This window comes from Saimiri boliviensis, chromosome X (assembly GCF_048565385.1).
Source record: "Saimiri boliviensis isolate mSaiBol1 chromosome X, mSaiBol1.pri, whole genome shotgun sequence".
NCBI classification, from domain to species: Eukaryota; Metazoa; Chordata; class Mammalia; order Primates; family Cebidae; genus Saimiri; species Saimiri boliviensis.
Genome location: NC_133470.1, coordinates 100607616 through 100629521, shown reverse-complemented (window position 1 = coordinate 100629521; position 21906 = coordinate 100607616). Strand labels below are relative to the sequence as shown.

The 21906-nt window shown below is 39.5% G+C and overlaps 1 non-coding gene across 1 annotated transcript; it reads left to right on the top strand.

The window, feature by feature from the left end:
- The first annotated feature begins 2641 nt into the window (after window positions 1–2641).
- Window positions 2642–2750, top strand: LOC141582896 (U6 spliceosomal RNA). Its single transcript, XR_012515801.1, has one exon. It is a non-coding gene; the product is annotated as a U6 spliceosomal RNA (small nuclear RNA).
- The last annotated feature ends 19156 nt before the right edge of the window (window positions 2751–21906 follow it).

The following is a 21906-nucleotide window of genomic DNA, read 5'->3' as shown; positions in this document are numbered from 1 at the left end:
TGTTTTACTTAGTTTTAGAGTTGCTGAGTATATACCTGACATTAGAATTGCTGGGTCATTTAGTTACTGTATGTTTAAGCTTTTGAGGAACTGCGAAACTATTTTCCAAAGTGAGCACACCATTTTACAAACCTACCAGCGATGTATGATGGTTCAAATTTCTCTAGGAGTCATTCTTGATTCCTCCCTCTCTCCCAGTCCACACAGATAGTCAGTCACCCAAGTCTTGCCAATTTAACATTCTAAACCTCTCTCAGTACTGAAATTGTTGCTCTTAGTCAGTTCTACATCATCTTTCACCTGGACTATTGTAATAGCCTACAAGCTGGTTCTTGCCTGCGGCTACTCGTCTACCTGTACCAGCATAAGCTGTCTAAAAACAGGCCCCAAAGAATGTCAGTTCCCTGTTTGAAGTCCTTAATGCAATGACTCTCAACCCTGCCTGCATAGTAGAGTCATCTGGGCAGATTTCAGATATCCTCATGCCTGGGCTGCATCCCAGGCTGATTAAATCAGAATCTCCAGGTATGGTATCCAGGCATCAGTATTGTTAAAGCTCATGAAGAGATTCCAATATATAGCCAAAAGCAGAAGCATTGATTTAGTGACTCCCTGTTGCTTATAAGATGAAGTTCAAGCTCCCTAGTATGGCCCATGGGTCCTCCATTATCTGACTCCTATCTACTTCTTTATCTGCATCTTGTACCCCTTCCTGTATCACACATAATACCCGAGCCATACTGATCTGCACATGGCCTCCAGCAGAAACATATTTTTCTTCCCTGTCTTCTCTGTCTGGGAATGTCCTTCTCAGCTTTCTTTGCCTCAGGAGCTCCCTTCTACTCATTCCTTAGGATTCAACATCTCTAGAAACTCTTCTTTTATCACGTCCTTTTTGTCCTGTTTACTCCTTCGGCTCTATTGGAATTGTTTGTCTTCCCCGGAAGACTGGGACCTGCCCCTTCCCCTACCCACCATTTAGCACCTGAAATGTATTATGCCCTGTAAGTAAGAGCTTGTGGGTGAGTGAATAAATTAATTAATGTCCTCAAAAGAGGACATTAATTAACACAACAAAATGTTGTGTACCGTCTTAATCATCAGACCCTGAAGGCATCTAAGCCAGAGTAGACAAGGACCTCAACCATGGTGTACCCAGCCCATACTAGCACACAGCTCCCCTAGCCAGGGGAATCTCAGGTGCCACAGAAATTTGACCTCAGAGAAGTTGGCTCTTGACTAGAACACACTGAAGTCTGGCCCCAGACTTGGCCCCTTGATTAGGTATTCTCCTTACATATATCTCAACACTAAAATTACTTACCAACACTGCTGTAGACTAAATGTTTGTGTCCCTCCAAATTCACAAGTTACAACGTAATCCCCAATGTGATGATATTTAGGATGTGGGGCATTTGGGACGTGAATGGGCCATGAAGGTGAAGCCCTCATAAATGGAATTAGGGCTCTTAGAAAAGAGGCCCCAGAGAGCTCATTTGCCTCTTCCATCATGCAAGGACACAGAGAGAACACCACCATGTATGAACTAGAAAGATGGCCCTCACTAGGCACTGAATCTGCCAGCATATTGATCTTGAGCTTCCTAGGCTTCAAATCTGGGAGAAATCAATTTCTACTGTTTATTAGCCACCCAGTCTATAGAATTCTGTTATGGCAGCCCAAATGGACTAAGATGAACACTAACTGTCCATATTGCATGTCAGGTATAAGAGAAAGCACCATTTGCAGAAACATAAAAGTACGTACACATTAGAGTTCTTTATAAAACTCTGCTTTGTTGCTGTTTAATTCATGGTTCTCTACCTTGACTGCACATTGAAATCACCTAGGGAGTTTCAAAAAATACTGACAGCTCTAAGTAAGTAAATCAGTCAAATTGCCTAATTTTTAAAATAAATAAAAATACCAATTCCTGGGTCTCACACCCAAATATTCTGATTTAACTAGCTCAGCGGGCAGCTCGGACAGCAAGAGTTTTAAAAGCTCTTCAGGTGATTCTAATTTGCAGGCAGGATTGAGACCCACTTGCTCAAAAGCTACAGTCATGTGCCCCATAACAATGTTTTGCTCAATCACAGGACCACATGTACGATGGTGGTCCTACAATGGAATTAAAAATTTCCTATTGCCTAGTGACGTTGTAGTCATAGTAATGTTGCAGCCCTAACACCATAATGCAATGCAATGCATTACTTGTGTTTGTGATGGCACTAGTGTTAACAAACTATTGCTCTGCCAGTCATATACAAGTCTAGCAATATGATTATGTATATGTAGTACAAATACTAGATAATGACAAAAACAACTATGTTACTGATTTAGGTGTTTACCATATCATACCTTTTATCATTATTTTCAAGTGCACTCCTTCTACTTATTTAAAAAAAAAAACAGTTAAGTGTAAAACAGTCTCAGGCAGGTCCTTCAGGAGATATTCTGAAAGAAGGAATTGTTATCGTAGGAGATTACAGCTTCATGAATGTTACCACCCCCAAAGACCTTCCAGAGGGGGACAAGATGTGGAGATGGAATACCATGATATTGATGATCCTGACCCTGTGCAGGCCTAGGCTAATGTGTGTATTTGGTCTTAAAAGTTTAACAAAAAAGTTTCCAAACTGTGCTCACTTTGACAGCACATGTACTAAAATTGGAATGACACTGAGAATCATTGCACATGGCTCCTGTGCAAGGATGACACACAAATTTGTGAAGTGTTCCATTAAAAAAAATTAAAATTAAATTAAAATTTTAAAAGTAATTAAGCTTAGAGAATAAGGGCATACATGAAGAAGATATTTTTGTACAGCTGCACAATGTGTGTTTTATGCGTTATCACAAAAGAGTAAAAAAGGTAAAAAAAAATTAAAAGTTTATAAAGTAAAAAAGTTATAGTAAGCTAAGGTTGATTAATTATTTTATTTATTGATTGATTTTGCATAATTAATTATTGAAGACAGAAAAAACTACATATGTCTTGAGACAGAGTCTTGCTATGTCACCCAAGCTGGAGCACAGTGGTGCAACCACAGCTCACTGTAGCCTTGACCCCCCGGGCTCAAGTGGTCCTCCCACCTCAGCCACCCAAGTACCTGGGACTACAGGTGTGTGCCTCCACACACAGTTAATTTTTTAACTTTTTGTAGAGACTGTGTATTGCCATGTTTCCCAGGCTGGTCTGAAACTCCTAAACTCAAGCAATCCATCCACCTCAGCCTTCCAAAGTGTTGGGATTACAGGCGTGAGCCACCACATCCAGGCAAGAAAAAAATATTTCTTATAAATTTAGTATAGCCTTAGTGTACAGTGTCTGTAAAGTCTGCTGTGGCATACAGTGATGTCCTAGACCTTCACATTTACTCACCACCCACTCACTGACTCACCCAGAGCAACTTCTAGTCTTGCAACCTCCATTCATGGTAAGGGCTTTACACAGATGTATAATTTTTTATCTTTTATACTGTATTTTTACTGTGCCTTTTCTATGTTTAGATAAGTTCGATACACAAATATTTACCATTGTGTTCCCATTACCTACAGGATTCAGTATAGTAACATGCTGTTCAGGTTTGTAGCCTGGAAGCAATAGGCCATACCATATAGCCTGGGTGTGTAGTAGGCTATCCCATCTAGGTTTATGTTAGTGCACTCTGTGATGTTTACACAACGAAATCACCTAACGACACATTTTTCAGAAGGTACCCTCATCATTAAGCAACACATGACTGTGCTTCCTAGACTCCAAACATACTTCCCCTGACTTGGTTCTAGGGAGTCAGTATTGTCAATGTTATAACTTGGTCTTAGAATGGTTTAGTGCTCCCACCACATTTCCCTTATGCCCAGGTTCTGAAAGTCTTCTTCAAGGGCATTTTTTTGGGCACGGCGCTGACCACCTCCATGTGTTTCCTTCCCCTCGGGCCTTAGAGAATTTATTCTCATTATTCCGCTTCTATTTGCAAAGGAGCCTGAAACCCATCCTTATATGCAGCTTGCCCTTTAAAAAAAATCATCCCTTCTGGCTTTACGTTTTGCCCTGTTCTTTCTGTGTCCAAACTGAAAGTCCAAAGTGAGAGAAACTCATGCTACAGAGCGGCTCGCTGGGGTTTGGTGCCAAATCTTAAAACGCCCACTTTCCAATCGAGGGTGACTAAATTATGAAATAGCACCGCCCCCATCCCCTCCTTTTTATCTCCTCACAATGCTTGCTATCACCTATTTTATAATTAGCAGTAGATTAGAATGAAAAAGATCTTCCTTCCTGAATTATGCTCTGCAAACATATTTTTTAACTTTTGACCTAAATTGCAGTCTGATTTAAAGTATTTTTGTTTGTTTGCCAGTCTTCTAGAGAAATAAGAAAAAATAAATAAAATTTTGTTTGTTTGCTTGCTTGCTTTTTTCATTCACTCAACAAATCATTAGCACATTTTGAACAAAGCAGCTTGAAAGCAGAGTTAGGCTATTTCTGTGCACAGAAGAAGAGCAACTAAGCTTGTGTTTTCACCAGTGGTCTTTTGTAGAAGATAAGAGTCAATAGCTATGAGGGACCAAGGCTCAAGTTTCACTTACGGGAAACTGGATTCACTTCTCCAAGTGGCACTGACAGCTTATATTCCAGGGTTAAGATTTACTAAATCAGGGATCTCTTGTTTTCAAGGGTAGTGTGGATTCTACATACTGGGTTTTTAGGGTACATATGATGAATAGTTTGGAAACGTTTCTGCACCAGTTTATCACTGGCAAGACAGAGGTACCACTGCAGTCCTCTCTGAGAAGATTCCTCCCACAAAGCATCCCACTTCCTTTTCAAAATTTACTTATTTTGCTCATCAGCAATAAAACGAAAACGTGTCTTTCACTCTCTATAATCATCTCCCCAACTCAGCAACTTAAGGTGCCTCTGTCACTTTGATTTATTCAAATGATTTGAAATGTCAACTTATTGAAGATCTGCAAAGGACCATGAGTAATGTCACCCACTGCCCTGAAAAGCCAACGAATTTTAACTCTCTGAACGGATGTCAGACAAGGGCAAAGCTGAGCCCATGGAGTTGCTTCCTGCCATGCTTCTCCATGGAGAGATTCAAGGTGCCTTGAGCATGCTCATTGAGGAAGGCACATCTCCTGCCAGTTTGTATGGCATCAAATTGGCAAAAAGGAAAAATGGTCACTGAGAGGAGACTTTTCCCCACAACTATGATTTCTTAGAGAGCTGTGGCTTTATTTTGGTGCTTAATGAAGTGGAACCTTTTTATCTCAGCTACGGTCTTGTCTTACTGAATTGGCAAGAGCCCCAGAAAACTCACAATTTAAATGAGGGTGCCACTGCTTGAAGACTTTATTCGAGGCCTCATTAATTAGTCTATAAGGTTCATCTCACATGGTGCTTGGCACAGAGGTAGATAGCACTTGTGGCATGTTAATCATTGCTATGATTATGAAAAGTTCCTGTCTAGAGAGTTCCACCAGTAGTTAAGAGGTAGGATTTGACCTCTAACACACTGTGACTATCCCTGTCATTCTGTCCTGCTGGTGGCTGGCCTGGTGCTCTAGGGTAATCAAAACCATTATAAGAAACCTCAGAGAAATGTCTAAATTCTTCTGTTAGATCGGAATTCAGTGAACGCCAATGGATCTTGAAATAATTGGATCAGTGTCTGAGGCTTAGAAAGGCAGGAGTTCTGTTTTGCCATATGGGATTTGGTGTGAATTTGGCATTAATATCAGACCTGTGCTCTCTTGGCTTGCTACTTTGGGAAGAAAGCTGGTGGTAACCCCTCAAGGAAAGGATAAAACATTTAGCAGAGCCTTGTTTGCTTTCTCAGTGGAGAGTGGCATATGAGCTTAACATGCAGGAAGTTGGAAATAAAGTACTATGTATGACGGAGGTCTGACCTCGTTCTTAGCTGAGGTTGGTATGACTTCCTCCAGAGCATTTACCAAGTTGTCTTTGTGGTTAAACAGCACACTGAACTCTCTCTTAACTCCTTTTAAAGTGAGGAGAAAAGGATGGATATGGCTGGCTGCTTCCAATGAACATTACTCAGTGCCTCCTCTGGGTTAGGTGTTGGAGGTGTGATGAGCAGCACAGTCCCAGGCCGAGTTCTCAAGTTCACAGTCTGGTCAGAGATACCAACAGTGATGTGCTGGAGCCCATTGCTACTGACTCGTGAGAGTTGATAGATGTTTAGAAATTTTTGCAAGTCAGTTGTTAAACATACTCTTACTAAAAATAAAATTCTATATACCTGTAATTAAAATATATTTCAAACAAAGGTAACAAACACTCAAAATGTATCAATTCCTAATTATTTTACTGCCATTGCTTATTATTTATGCTCTTAAAGTGGTCTATATCTATTGCAGAGTCTGGTAGAAATGCTGTATAATGCTATGCTACTGGGCATTTCTATCCAAATCAATGTGTGACCTCATGTAGGTAGCTTGAAATTGGTCATGGTGGGAGTATTTACACAGTGGAAATTGGCAATCACTACAAACTTGGAATGTTTTATTTTTTCCTTTCATAAAATCAGTCGTTAAACATTTATCAGCATACTACTGGAGACACTGTAACAAATAGATGATAGTAAATCCAGTGGGCCCCATGGCTGTGGGATTATAGCCCATGGTAGGGGAACATGGGAAAGTGTGAAAGGCTTCACACAGGGGGCTGGTGCTTGAAGCAAAGCTCTGAAGGATAATTAGGAGTGAAGGCCCAGAGGCAAGATAGGGTGGAATTGATTGAATGAAAAGGATATGGGTTTTGCTCTCAGGGGCTCTTAGTTAGAGGGAGTGAAGAGTCAAGTGCTCTGTGGGTTCTGTTGGAGCTGCTGTAGGGGCACAGAGGATGGCACAGTGCTGGTGGGGGTAGAGTAAGGCTTCCTGGAGGAGGTGATGTGGCATTTTACACGGGGATCAAAAAAGAACTAGGAGTAGCCACCATTCCTGGAAATGGTGTTAGAAAAGTAATGTCTTCTTACATATTAAAATATATTGCAAACATAATCAGCATAGAAGAGTAATTGATGTTTTAAAAAGGTATTCTCAGGAAATGCTTCACTCGAGATTGTGTAATACTTGAAATATTGCCTTGTGAGTGAGTGGGGGTCTTAGTTTCTAGTGCAGCCTCCCACCTATCACAGGGTTTTGCTTATAACAGCCCTGGACAAGGGCTTTGAGGCTCTGCCTGAATACTACAGGTGTGGGGGGAGAAGGGAATTGAGTGCACTTGCTAAATTCTGAACTAAATGTGCCCAAAGACCTCATTTGGGGAGTAATAATTAAATTCCTATATTCAGAAATCTGGTATTTGCTAAGCCCTTCAGTTTCATAGACAAAGCATAAACAATATTCCCTTTTCAACACCATAAACTAACTTTTCCAAGAAAAATTGGCCACAAGATAAGGATAAATTATATTCTGGTATGTGTATGAAGAATGGGGAATTTGAACTACTCTTAGGTCCCTAACTACAGAAAATCTAAGAAATAATGTTGTCTCACTTTGGTAAAAGAACATCTGGGGAAAATACCTACTTTCTCTTTACATTCGGTGCCTCATTTTTTTTTTTAAACTAAAGGTCAGATTAGCAACCTAAAAATGAAACTAGAATGGAGGTGAGGAAAGAAGGAGTAGTGTAACTTTTTACCCTGAGGCTGAGAAGAGGGAGCAGGTCTAGTTGTGCAATCACTGAGTCTGAAACATGGGCCCTTAGTGTTACAAACAGGATGAATCTCTTGACAAATAAACTCTTGAAAAGAAACCCGTGCTAAGCTTTCCCAGAGACTGGGTTTTCTATAATCCTTTACATACTTCTTTAAAAAAAAAAAAAATATATATATATATATATATATATATATATATATATATAGAGAGAGAGAGAGAGAGAGAGAGAGAGAGAGAGAGAGAGAGAGTGAGAGAGAGAGAGAGAAGAGAGAGAGGGTCTTGCTCTGTTGCCCAGGCTGGAGTGCAGTGGCCAATCACGGCACACTGAAGCCTTGACCTGTGAGGCGTAAGCAATCCTCCCGAGTAGCTGGGACCATGGTCACACACAACCATGCCTAGCCAATTTTGTTATTTTTTGTAGAAACGGGGTTCTCACCATGTTGCCCAAGCTAGTCTTGAACTCCTGGGCTAAAGCAATTCTCCCATGTCAGCCCCCAAAAGTGCTGGGATGACAGGCATAAGCCACTGCATCAGGCCAATTTTTCTTGACTTTCTTGTTTGCAAGGAATAGAAACCCATTCAACTAGTTCAGATAAAGGATGGGTGTGAAAACGGAATTAATTCAGAGATATTAACTGACACACTATGTGCCAAGTTCTGAGCTAGAAGTCCCTGGTAAGCAGTGACTAAGATGGACACAGTCCCTGTCCTCATGGAGTGTACCATCTAGGAGAAAAAAACACTCAACTAACAATTACACAATTTGGGTTTTGTTGTTGCTTTTGAGACAGGGTCTCATTCTGTCACTCAGTCTGGAGTGCAGTGGCATGATCTTGGCTAACTGCAACCTCCACCTCTGGAGTTCAAGAGATCCTCTTGCCTCAGCCTCCTGAATAGCCGGGATGACAGGCATGTGCCACCACATCCCACTAATTTTTCTTTTTTTTTTTTTTTTTTTAAGTAAAGGGGGGTTTCACCACGTTGGCCAGGCTGGTCTCTAACTCCTGACTTCAAGTAATCCACCCACCTCAGTCTCCCAAAGTGCTGGGATTGCAGACATGAGCCAGCATACCTGGCCTATTTGTCATTTAATTATAAGTGTGATGTACACTCTGAGGGAAAGGAATGAGGGGCTGAGATCTCATGGAGCTCCAACCCATAGGGCTGGTTGAAAGGCCAGAGGAGGCTTTCACTGAAGAAGCGATATTTGAGAACACTCAGGAGCATGTCTCTAGCTGGGATGAAGGAGGATTATCTGATACCCTTGCTTTTCTTTCTAATTCCCTTATCAGGCAACACATTACAAAATCTTCATGAAAGCTGAGAAATTAAAACTCAGAAACAATCTAGAAATAATAACCCTCCAAATCCATTTTATAATTGCAGGCTCCTTCAACCAGTATGCTGTTATTTTCCCTGAACAGATGCTCCCAGACCTTCCATCCACCCAGGGGTTTATTTCTTGGCTATTCCCAAGAAAATTGCTGTTTAGCATAACACTTAAAATGTGTGCATTTACAGCGCTATATCCAGAATGCAACCTAGAAAGGAATTTTCACCATTAAATGTACAACTTAGTGTGGGGTATGATAATTAAAATGTTATGAGAATGGTGATTATTTAAACATGACATTATTAAGTTTTAATTCTTCATCTTTGTAAATAATTACTTTTATGCTGCTGTAGAATTAATACCACTGTTGACTTGTGTATTAGACTTTACATAGTGCATTCCCTGTGCTTTTGGCAGATCTACTGTGTTTCTACAGTTACTTCCCATCTGAGAAATTGGAGAGGAGGCATTTGTATTGACCCTCTACCCACCTACAGATTCAGGCAAACATGGTCTGACTAATAGAAACTGCCTGAAGGTGACTTGATACATCTGGCACACACTGAACTGTTGGATAGAATTCCATTTATACCTTTCTTATAACTATCATTTGCTTCTCACACTTGGTAGCTACTAGATACAGGAAGATGCCTCTTCTTTTCTCACACTCATTTCTCTCCTTTGGGCTTATGGCTCTACCACTGTAGACAGACTTACCTGGTATAAGACAGCAAACTGACTAAAGATTTGCGCAAAACTCAGCAGTTTCCATTTCATAAACCTTCTCCAGTTGGAGTTGCATAAAAGAGCCCTTCTCCTTTAAATTTCACTTTGAACTCTACCTTCGGGTGAACCAAAATATCCGTGGGAAACTCAGTCAAAACTACGGGAAAGCTGAAGATTTTCTCAAATGCTTTTGAGAAGGTGCAGATAGAAAGACCAACCTCACTTGGATTTATGATAAGAAGTGAAATCTGAAACCATGGGTTCTAGGCACAGGCTATCACTGGAGGTAGGTGGTAAGATAGTAATAGTCATAATAATAATAATAATAACAATAATTACTGCTGCTACTACTACCTCTTGTGTTGAGACTTTTCTATATGTCAGTAGATATTATGCTAAGTATTGTTTACCTCAATGACTCATCCCAGCAACCTTCTGGGGTGGATGTGATATGACATCCCTTTACAGATGAGAAAATAAGGCTTTTCGAATTCTACCAGTTGTACATGCAAGCATGTGTGTGTAGCTCTATGCGATTTTATCACATGTGAAGATTTGTGTAACCACAACCACAATCAAGATACTCAACTGCAGTCTGGGTAACATAGTGAGACCCTGTCTGTTAAAAAAAAAAAAAAAAAAAAAAAAGCAAAAATGAGGCCTGGCTCGCTGGCTCATGCCTGGAATCCCAGCACTTTGGGAGGGTGAGGTGGGTGGATCACCTAAGGTCAGGAGTGTGAGACCAGCCTGGTCAACATGGTGAAACCCGGTATCTACTAAAAAATACAAAAATTAGCCAGATGTGATGGTGCACACCTGTAATCCCAGCTAACCTGGAGTCTGAGGCAGGAGAATTGCTTGAAACCAGGAGGTGGAGGTTGCAGTGAGCTGATACCGCACCATTGCACTCCAGCCTAGGTGACAAGAGCGAAACTCTGTCTCAAGAAGAAGAAAAAAAAAAAAAAAAAAAGACCCAAGCTCAGACCTGTAATTCCAGCACTTGGGAAGACTGGAGCAGGAAAATTATAATTACAGGTGTGGTAGTTTTCACCGGTAATCACAGAATCTTGGAAAACTGAAGCAGGAGGAATGCTTGAGCCCAGGAGTTTCAGGCTGCAGTGAGCTATGATCATGCCACTGCACTCCAGCCTGTAAAACACAGCGAGACCCCATCTCTAAAAAAAAAATAATAAAATAAATAAAATAAAAGATACTCAAATGTACCAGCACCACAAAACTCTCTTGTGTTTTCCTTTTATAGCCACATTTAACCTGTCTCCCTTATCTGTGGCAACCATTAATCTGTTCACTATCACAATAGTTTTGCCATTCTGAGAATGTTATATAAACAAACTCATATACTACATAAACTTTCGAGATGGGCTTTTTTTTCCTCATCATAATTCCTTTGAGATTCATCCAAGTTGTTGCATATTGTATTTTTGTATTACTGTGTAGCATTTCATGTTATGGATATAACAGTTTCTTTATTGAAGTTTATCCCAGTTGAAGGACATTTGGGTATTTTTCCAGTTTTTGGCTATTACAAATAAAGACAAGTTTCTGCATGCAAATTTATGACCATAAAGTTGTTTGTGGTATTTCTTATTATCCTTTTAATGGCTTCAGAGGCTGCTTTGATATCTTGTTTTATTCCTCATGTTGGTGATTTTTGTTTTTGTTTGTTTGTTTTAGGGATAGGATCTCACTATATTGCCCAGGCTAGCGTGTGAGTGGCTATTGACAGGCACGATCGTAGTGAACTACAGCCTCAAACTCCTGGGCTGAAGCAATCCTCCTCCCTCAGCCTCCTGAGTACCTGGGCACCTGTATGCCACCATGCCTGGTTTGATATTGGTGATTTTTATCTTCTCTCTTTTTACCTTTGTCAAATTTGCTAGAGGTTTATCAAGTTATTTTAAAAAACCAGCTTTTTGTGTCATCAGCTTTTCTAATGATTCTCTGTTTGCTATGCCACTGAAAACAATAGCATTGACCTGCTTTTCTTTTTCTAGGCTCTTAAGATGTGAGCTTCAATTATTGATTTGAGACTTTTGCCCTTTTCCAATGTAAGCATTCAGTGTTGTAAATTTCCCTCTTGACACTGTTTTAGCTGCTTTCCACATATTTTGATGTGTTGTATTTTCATTTTATTCAGTCCTATTTATTTTTAAATTTCCTTTGAGACCGCCTTTTTGACTCATGTATTAGTGGGTATGCTGTTTAGTTTTCAAGTGTTTAGATACTTCCCTTTTATTTTTTTGTTATTGATTTCTCGTTTGATTCCATCTTGGCCAAGTAACACATTATAAATAGTTTCAATTATTTTTAATTTGTTAAATTGTTTTTTGCAACCCAGGATAAAGTTATCTTGATGAATGTTCCATGGGAACTTGAAAAAAAAAAAATGTGTATTCTGCTGTATTTTTGTGTAATGTTCTACATATGTCAATTAGATCCTACTGGTTAATTGTGTCAAACTATATCCTTGATGATTTTTTTGTCTAGCAATCTTATCAATTGCTAAGAGTGAATTGTTGAAGTCTCTGAGTATTATTGTGGATTTGTCTGTTTCTCCATGCAGCTCTGTAGGTTTTGCTCACGTATTTTGCAGCTCTGTTCTTTGGTGGTCTTCTCAGTGATTTAACCCTTTATTATTATTGGTATATCTGTTTGTCTCTGATAATTTTCTTTGCTCCAAAGTCTGCTTCATCTGATATTAATATTGCCACTTCTTTCTTTTGATTAATGCTTGTGGAGCATATATTTTTCTATCCCTTACTCTCAAACTATCTTGTTATATTTGAAGTGCATTGCTTGAATCACATACTTAAAATCTATACTGTCAATCTCTTTCAACGGGTGAATTTAGACCATTTACATTGAAAGTATTTATTGAATTTCTAGAGCTTAAGTCTGTCATTTTAATATTTATTTTATGTTAATTTTCTGTTTCTTGCTCCTCTGATTTTTCTCTCTCCTTCCTGCAGGCTACTTGAACAATTTCTAGAGTTCTGTTGTATTTATTTATAATGCTTTTGAGTATATTACTTTGTATAGTTTTCATAATGGCTGCTCTAGGTCTTGTTACACACATACATAAATTATCACAGCCTACTGGTATTGACATTTTACCAATTGAGTAAACTATAGAAACCTTAAGTCCGCTTAGGTCCCTTTAACCTCCCCACTTTTCAAATACAATTGTTTTAGGTATTTTCTCCAAAATAATTGAGCTCCACATCAGATAGTGTAACAATACTTCCTTCAACTATAAAATATGATTAAAGAAACTCATGTAGTAAAGAATAGTCTGTTACATTTACTTCTATTTTTACCAATTCCATTGTTCTTCTTTCTTTTTGAAGGTCCATATCTCCTTTTGTTAACATTTTCTTGCTCTTTAGTGAAGTTCCTTTAGCCATTATTCAGGGTAGGTTTGCTATTGACAAATTCTCTTAGTTTTCCTTCACTTGAAAATATCTTGATTTCCTCCTTCATTCTTAAAGAATGGTTTCACCGGATACAGAATTTGTAATTGACATGTCTTTTCTTTCATTGCTTAAAAAATGTGCTACTTCCTTCTGGCCTCCATGATGTAATTTAAGAAACCTCTATGATTCAAACTGGTCCCCTATAGGTAGGGCATGGTTCTCTCTGGCTGCTTTCAAGATTTTTGTCTTCTTCAGTTTTCAGATGTTTAATTATGCTGTATCTGACTCTCTACCTCCTACTCTAGCCTTACAAATTTATGTGGTGTGGATTTATATTGGTGTGAATTTCCTTGTGTTTATCCTAACAGAGATTTTCTCAGCTTCTTGAATCTTTAGGTTTATGTTTTTTGACAACTTTGGGGAATTCTCACCCATTATTACTTCAAATACGTTTTCAGTCCCACTCTTTCATGCACCTCTCATAATATGAATGTTTTTATTTGTTTCAACAGAACTTATAAATTCAACAGGATTTGTAATAGATCATTAAAGCATTATTATGACATCTGCTTTAAAATCCTTGTCAGATAATTGAACTGCGTGGTTCATCTTAGTATTGGTATCAGTTGGTTGTGTTTTTTTGTGTGGTACGTGGTATGACAGGTAATATTTTGTTTTGTTTCACTTTATATAATACTTTTATCTCCTTTTGTTTTTAGTTGACATATAGTAACTGTAAAAATTTAGTAGATACAGAATGATACTTCAATACATGAATACAATGTGTAATAGATTATATACTGTACATTTCGCTTTTTTTATGTTAGAAGACTTCATTTTATTTAAATCTTCTACTTTAGCAGTTAGTTTCTCTTCTTAGGTTTAGTACACAAGTTCTGGCCTACATATGTGGGCTTTAGTTCCAATAAAAGTTTAGTTTGCTGAGTCCTTGGAAGCCATCATCCTATGAGCATCTGCCCTGGGTTTAGGTCATCTCTCAAGATTTTAAAAACCCCTGGAAAAAAAAACTGATTGTAGTGTTTCAAGCTGCTATGAAGTCCCAAGGATTTCTATGAGATCAGAATTTTCCAAGACCATGGAGATGAAGCCGAAAACCACTATTCTGCTACTACAGCTGCTAGCATTTTGCTAAATTATGTTGACCAAAAAGGATGTCTTCACAATGTTTGATGCTGATGTTTTCATCTCTTCTACTTAAAATTGGTCTGTGTTGGAAATTATACCTCCCTAAAGAGTACGTATGCAACTTTTCTTTGATAACATTTTCTTACAGAGTTTGCTCTGAAGCAGTGTTTTCTCTATCTACTTCATGCTGTGATGCTAGTTCCTTCTGGAATATTTATTTGAAACAGATGCATTCACTCCAAACAAGAATTCTGGAGGATAATCTTTCTGATTGACTTAAACTAAGAATTTTAAAGGTTAATCTTTCTGATAGATTAAAAGGAGTGATACTATATAAGCTTTCCATACCATTCTCATTTTTTAAAAAAAATTACTTTGCTTTTCCATCATAAACAAAATGGTGTGTGCAATTTTAGATACGCTAGTCAGGGAAGGCCATTTCAAAAGAAGGTAGCATGTGAGCTGAGACGATACAATAAGAATCTAGCTATATAAATATCTGGAGGAATAGCCTTAAAGGCAAAGGAAATAGAAATGCAAAGGCTCTGAAACAGGAACATGTTAGGTGTGCTTGAGAAACAACAAGGAAATCAGTGTGGCTGAAGTAGCACGAGTAAGGAGGCATATAGGAGAAAATGAGAGAATGGCAGGAGGCAGTCCTACAGGGTTTTATAGGCCATAATCAGTATTTAGATTTTATTCTAAGTTATTCCACTTTGACAGCAAGACATTTGAGGATTTTGAAAAAAAAAATGAAAGACATGGTCTCATTTACATTTTAGAAAGATTACTCTGGCTGTGATATAGAGAATGGATTGGAATGGGGCCAAAAGAATAATTCAAGTAGTGAGAACACTTTTTCAGTGGTCCAAGCAAGGGATGGCTAGTCTCTCTGGACCAGGCTTAAACTAGTAGGAGAATGGTAGAGGTGGTGAGAGGTGGTTAAATTGTGATATCCTTTTTAATATAGCCCATTGGAATTTTTCAGCATTTATATGGAAGGGATGAAGAAAAAGTGAGCAATCAAGAATGTCCTAGGTTTTTGCTTGAGCAACTATTGGACTGTGATTCCATTTGCTGAGATGGGGAAGCCTGTGAGGGGTACAGGTTTGCAGGGATATGGTAGGAGGTAGGGAGTCAAATGTTTTGTTTTGGCTATATTAAATTTGATATGTCTATTAGATATCTAAAGGAAGTGATTAAGCAGAAGGTTGGATATATGAACATGGAACTCAAAGAAGAGGTCTGGATTGAAGATAAAATCTGTGGAGCCATCAGCATACATAGATAATACGTAAAGCCATAGCATTGCATGAAATAATTTAGAAACTATAGGCAAATGAGAGAGCCCAAGGTTAAACCCTAGAGCACTCCAATATTTAGAGGTGGGATAAAAGGGGAGAAGCCAGCAAAGAAACTGAAAGAAGCAGCTGATTGAATAGGAAAAGACGGTGTCACTGAAACCCAGAGAGGAAAGTATTTCAAGAAAGAAGCAGCAGTCAATAATGTTGAATGCTCAAGAGGTTGAGTAATATGAGAATAGAGAAGTGACCATTAAATGAAACAACATGGAGATCACTGGTAGTTTTCACAAAACTATTTTCAGTGGGGTGGTGCGGATGAAAGACCGATTTAAGAAAGTTGAAGAGTGATTTGATCAACTGATGAATAAATCAACAAAATGTGACACATCCGTGCAATAGAATATAATTTGGCCATATGAAAGAATGAAATACTGATATTTGCTACAGCATGGATGAATCTTGAAACACTATGCTAATTTAAAGAAGTCAGTTACAAAAGACCACATGTATGATTTCATGTATGTGAAATGTCCATAAAAGGGAACTCTATAGAGACAAAAAGTAGGTTAGCAGTTGCTTAGGCCTTGAGGAGATTGGCAGGGATAAGGATAATAGCAAAGGGGAATAGAGTTTCTTTTTGGAGTGATGAAAATATTCCAAAATTGATGTAGTGATGAATGTACAACTCTGCGAATATATTAAGAACTATTGAATTATACACTTTAAATGAGTGAATTGTAGAATATGTGAATTATATCTTAACAAAATTGTCATTTAAAACAGTGAATGAGAAATGAGAAAGTGGAGAGAGTGTAGACAATTCTTTGCACAAATTTTGCTTTGAGATGGATTAGCTGGAGGGGTATGTAGAATCAACAGAGGATATTTTAAGATAGGAATTATGAGAATGTGTTTGTATGTTGATGGCCTTGAGGCATAGGAAGGGAGAAATCGATAATGCAGGAAAGAGAGGAGAGCCCTACAGATATTTCCAATTACTTGCAGGATTACTCCACCTGGAGGTCCTGCTAGCCTCACAACATATCCAAAACGTAACTTACCTACTCCTTACCACCAAGATCTGCTTCTCTTCCTGAATTTTTTAGTTCAACAGATTCAATCTATGTGCTTTAGAAAGAAACCCTGGAATCATCCTACACTCCTCCTCCCACCATCACTTCCCCTTCTAAACTACCACTAAATTCTGTCATTTGTATTCCTCAACAGCCTTCAAATCTGTTCCCTTCCTCTCCATTCCCACTGACGCTGCTTTATTTCAGAAACCAGTATTTTTCAATTACATGGTTGCAACAGCTTCCTAAACTTGGCTCCTGGCTTCTAATTCCCCACTTCTAATCTATCCTTTATTCTGCCACTAGAGTAATCTTTCAAAAACAACAATCAGGCCAGGCATGGTGGCTCCGTGCCTGTAATCCCAGCCCTTTGGGAGGCCAAGGCAGGTGGATCACAAGGTCAGGAGTTCAAGATCAGCCTGACCAAGATGATGAAACCCCCGTCTCTAGCAAAAATACAAAAGATCAGCCGGGCATGGTGGCAGGCACCTGTAATCCCAGCTACTCGGGAGGTTGAGGCAGAGAATTGCTTGAACCCGAGAGGAAAACGTTGCAGGGAACCAAGATAGCGCCACTGCACCACTCCAGCCTTGGTGACAGAGCAAAACTCCGTAAAAAAAAAAAAAAAAAAAAAAAAAAAAAAAAATTCAATTCACCTCACCCAGTTGGCTTAATTTTTCAATGTCACCCCTTCTCCTCTTGCCTACAGCAGAAGTTTTTAATTTGGTGTCTTTGGGACTCCAGTGCCCACATCCAAAAGAGAACTTTACCTAAACCTGCTTCTCCCCCAGTCTTGCTCTTTTTACTGTCCCCCTAGTTGTTTAACTCCCAACCTAAAACTCATCTTTGTTCTCATCTCTCCCTCATCACCCACATTCAATCCATCAGTAGGTCCTATTGGCTCTAACTTAAAATTATATCCCAAATCCATCAAGTTCCCTCTGCCTCTACCATTGCCATTCTAGTGCAAACCATCATCATTTCTCACTGGGCTACAATAATAGCCTCCTAACTTGATCTCTCCACTCTCACTCTTGGGGCTCTTAAATCCATTCTCTACCCTGCAGCCATAGTCATCTTTCTAAAATAAGAATCTGATCTGGATTTCCTGCTTAAAATCCTTCGGTGGTATCCTTTGCTCTTCCAATATAGTCTGAGCTCCTTAACTTGGTTTACAAGACTCCAAGATCTAACTGCAAGTCTACATCCTCATCTCTCATCTTCCTCTCTTTACACATCAGGCTCTTGTCACAGTGAACTTCCTTATTTTCCCGGAATGCATGATGATTCTTCTCACTTCTGAACTTCTGCACACAAATATTCTCTTTGTTCACAACCTACTTCCCACCCCATCAGTTTGGATATTAAAATATTTGTTCTGGGTGGCCTCCTCTCAGTAAACCCCTGGGCTCTTGGTCTCACAATGCACAACATAAATTTTTGTATCTGTTCAATAATCTCTCTCTCTTTTTTTCTTTGAAACAGGGTCTCACTACCATCACTCAAACTGGAGTGCAGTGGCATGATCACGGCTCACTGTGGTCTAGACTTCCCAGGCTCAGGTAATTTTCCCACCTCAGCCTCCCAAGTAGCTGGGACTACAGGAGCAAACCAGCATGCCCAGCTATTTTTTTTTTTTTTTTGTATTTTTAGTAGAGATAGTGTATTGCCATGTTGCCCAGGCTGGTCTCAACCTTCTGGGCTCAAGTAATCCAAGTAATCCACCCACCTCCGCCTCCTAAAGTGCGAGCACTACAGGTGTGAGCCACCACGCCCAGCCATAATCTCTCTTCCTCACTGGAGTGTAAGCTTCATAAGAACAGAATGCAGATTTTTCTTGCTACTGCTTATATTAGTTTGCTAGGGCTGCCAAAACACAATACCACAGCCTGGGTGACCTAAACAACAGAAATGTATTGTCTCACAGTTCTGGAATCTAACAGTCTGAGATCAAGTTGTCAGCAGGGTTGGTTCCCTCTTGAGACTCTGAGGAAGAATCTGTTCCAGGCCTCTGTCCTAACTTCTGGTGGTTTGTTGGTGGTCCTTGGCATTTCTCAGCTTGGATGTGCAGCATCTTCCTCTCTGCCTTTATCTTTACATGGTGTTCTGTGTGTACGTGTCTGTGCATCAAAATTTTTTCTTTTTATAAGAACATCTGTCATACTGGGTGAGGGCTCATCCTAATGACCTAGTTTTAACTTGATTATATCTTTAAGGATCCTATTTCCAAATAAGGTCACATTCTGAAATATTGTGATCTAGGACATCAACATATCCTTTAGGGGGACACAATTCAACACACAACACTGCTGTGTCTCCAGTATCTAACACAGAGCCTGCCTCCGGGTTCCTAATTCCTCTCCCTAGTGACTACCTGATGAATGAATGTATGAACTGACTTTATAGCTTCTATGAAATGGTAAGCAATGTTGTGAATGATGTGTGTGTGTGTGTGTGTGTGTGTGCGCGTGCACATGCACACATGTATTTCTCTAGAGAGAGAGAGAGAGCCCCTCTGGCCTTTCATCGATTCTCAGTGATTCATGACCCTGGAAGTGCCAAGACCCACTAGCTCATAATGTAAACACCACATCTTTGCTGTGATATAGGGTCCCTTCATTAGATAGCCCTGGTTTGCTCTGCAGCCTGGCCCATTAAACTTCACACACCTGTCTCCAGTCACACTGAATCACTTGTGGTTCCCTTCATGGGCGATTCTCTTGTTCACCGCTGAGCCTTTTCATATTCTGGTATCATCTCTGCCTAGTCTAGGATTCATTTTCAATCATCTGGCAGATTCTCAATCATCTTTCAAAAATCATTCTCAGCAAACTGACAGAAGAGCAGAAAATCAAACACCATATATTCTCACTCTTAGGTGGGTGTTGAACAATGAGAACACATGGACACAGGGAGGGGAGCACTACACACTGGGGTCCGTTGGGGGGAAATGGGGGAGGGGCAGGGGGTGGGGAGGTGGGAAGAGATAGCATGGGGAGAAATGACAGATACAGGTGAGGGGACGGAAGGCAGCAAACCACACTGCTATGTGTGTACCTATGCAACAATCTTGCATGTTCTTCACATGTACCCCAAAACCTAAAATGCAATAAAAAAAAGAATGTCAGAAAATTTAAAAAAAAAATAAATAAATAAAATAAAAAAAAAAAAAAATCAGCTCCAGGGTTAGCTAGCACCTCAAGGAGAATTTTTCTGACTTCTCTGGAAAGTGATAAGCATTTTCACTTCTGGGAACAATGTTCACACATCCACTAAAGCAACTGCCATAGACAGATGGGTCTGTTTCTTCCACTGGACACTAAGATCTTGGAAGATGGAGACCAACTCTTACTCACCTCTGCATCATCCCTAGGCTAGAAGGCTGTCAGTCACAGAACAAGTCTTTAAGACTAAAAAAAAAAAAAAAAAAAAAAAAAAAAAAGAGTGGCTGCCCTGGAGGAGACAGATTCTAACTTAAAAGAATAGCCTAGTTCCAACAACAGAATCTGTTTCACAGTGAGCTTAATGGTGTGCAGTTTCTGCATACCACATGACGATTCATGATGGGGGATAATCTAGAAAGAGCATATGCACTGGATGGAAGGTCAAGCTGCATCTGGCCCCCAAGACCTCTTCCACATCTCAACATCTCTGATTCCATGACAGCCTGAACTTCCACTTTTTTTTTCTTGAACTGGAATCTGGCTTCTGAACTGGAGGATATGTCACCCTCGAACTCCCAGGGTTAGAAAAGGTACTTTCCAGACATTCATCATCCCAGGCAGATTCAAGGTGCCTCGCTTTGCCTTCTCAGCATCTCTGATTTCCCATCTGAAAACTGACTAATACTTGTTAATTGTATGTTCTAAGATCCTTTGATGAAAATGCCAGAGTATGTAAGTATCAAGTATTGTTATGAATAAGAAAAGAGGAATGAAGTTTCTGTTGCTTACTCCTTGAACAACATTATAGAAAATGGATGTCTCTTGCCAAACCACAGGGCATAGCTGCACTGTAGAAAAGAGACTAGTAAAAATGTATTCAACTCCTCAATCCTTTGGATTCTACATTAAAATATTTGCTTTTCTAAGACCCTCCTGATAACAAAAATGCCATGGAGTCTTTTGGTGTCATTGTGGATTGTGCTCAGTAGTCTTCCATGAAGCCCTGCAATGAAACCCCACTGCAGTGGTTATCTAGTCTGGTGTTCTGTCTACCTAGACCAGAACTCTCCTCCTGGGGAATGCTCCTTTCTCCACTCCAACCATGCATTTGAAGGATGCCTGCTATGTTCTTCTGGAACTCTGTTGCCTGCACACAGTGACTGGTAGAGACATGGGCACCTGATCCAAGCTGGGTCAATTAAAATCCTTCCAGGGACTTTGAATACATGGGCATAGAAAGAGTGAATAGAAATAGGAAGTCCTTTCTGGAAGTAATTCTGGTGCGGGGTGGGAGCCGGGTATGAGTACAGAACTGGCCAGCAACCATGCATCAGTGGTGTGGGAGAAGACAGAGAGAATGAAGCTGACACTCAGAGAGGCAGAAGTGGAAGACAGAAAAAAAAGAGGGAGGAAGGGTGGGAAAGGAGAGGTAGAGAATGAAAGACAGAGAGAGAAGAGAGAGAAAATCCTTAGTCACTCAAGTCCTTTGTTTTAGTTGTTCCTGCCCTTCCTATGGCTTGGTTACATGACCACCAATAAGTCTCCTTTTTTTTTTTTTTTTTTTTTTTTTTAGCTAAGCAAAATTCCACCTGGCTTTCAGTCACTGGAAACCACAACAATCCTGGTATATATATACACAGAACATGCTATTGATTCCAGAAACAAATGAAGAGTCTTACAGTCTCCAAGTACTTTCAGCTCAAGACAGTTTTTCTGTCAAAAGGACTTTTCTCAAAACTGTCCACTCTGCCTCCCTGGCAATGACCTGGGAAGAAAAGGAAACAGAAAGACTTGACATTCCTAAGTACTCATACATGAAAGGGGTGTTACAAATCGTCTGGTCAAACCTCCATTGTACAGATGGGAAATGGAGCTCCAGAAATAGGAAGGAATGATGTGCTCCCAAAGTTACACATCCCTTCCCCTCTCTGAACAAGAATCGAGTTCTGCTCTATTACTAACTTATTACTACTAATGTTTGTACTAATACAAAACTTTGTTACTAAAAACAAATATTATTAGTAATATTACTAA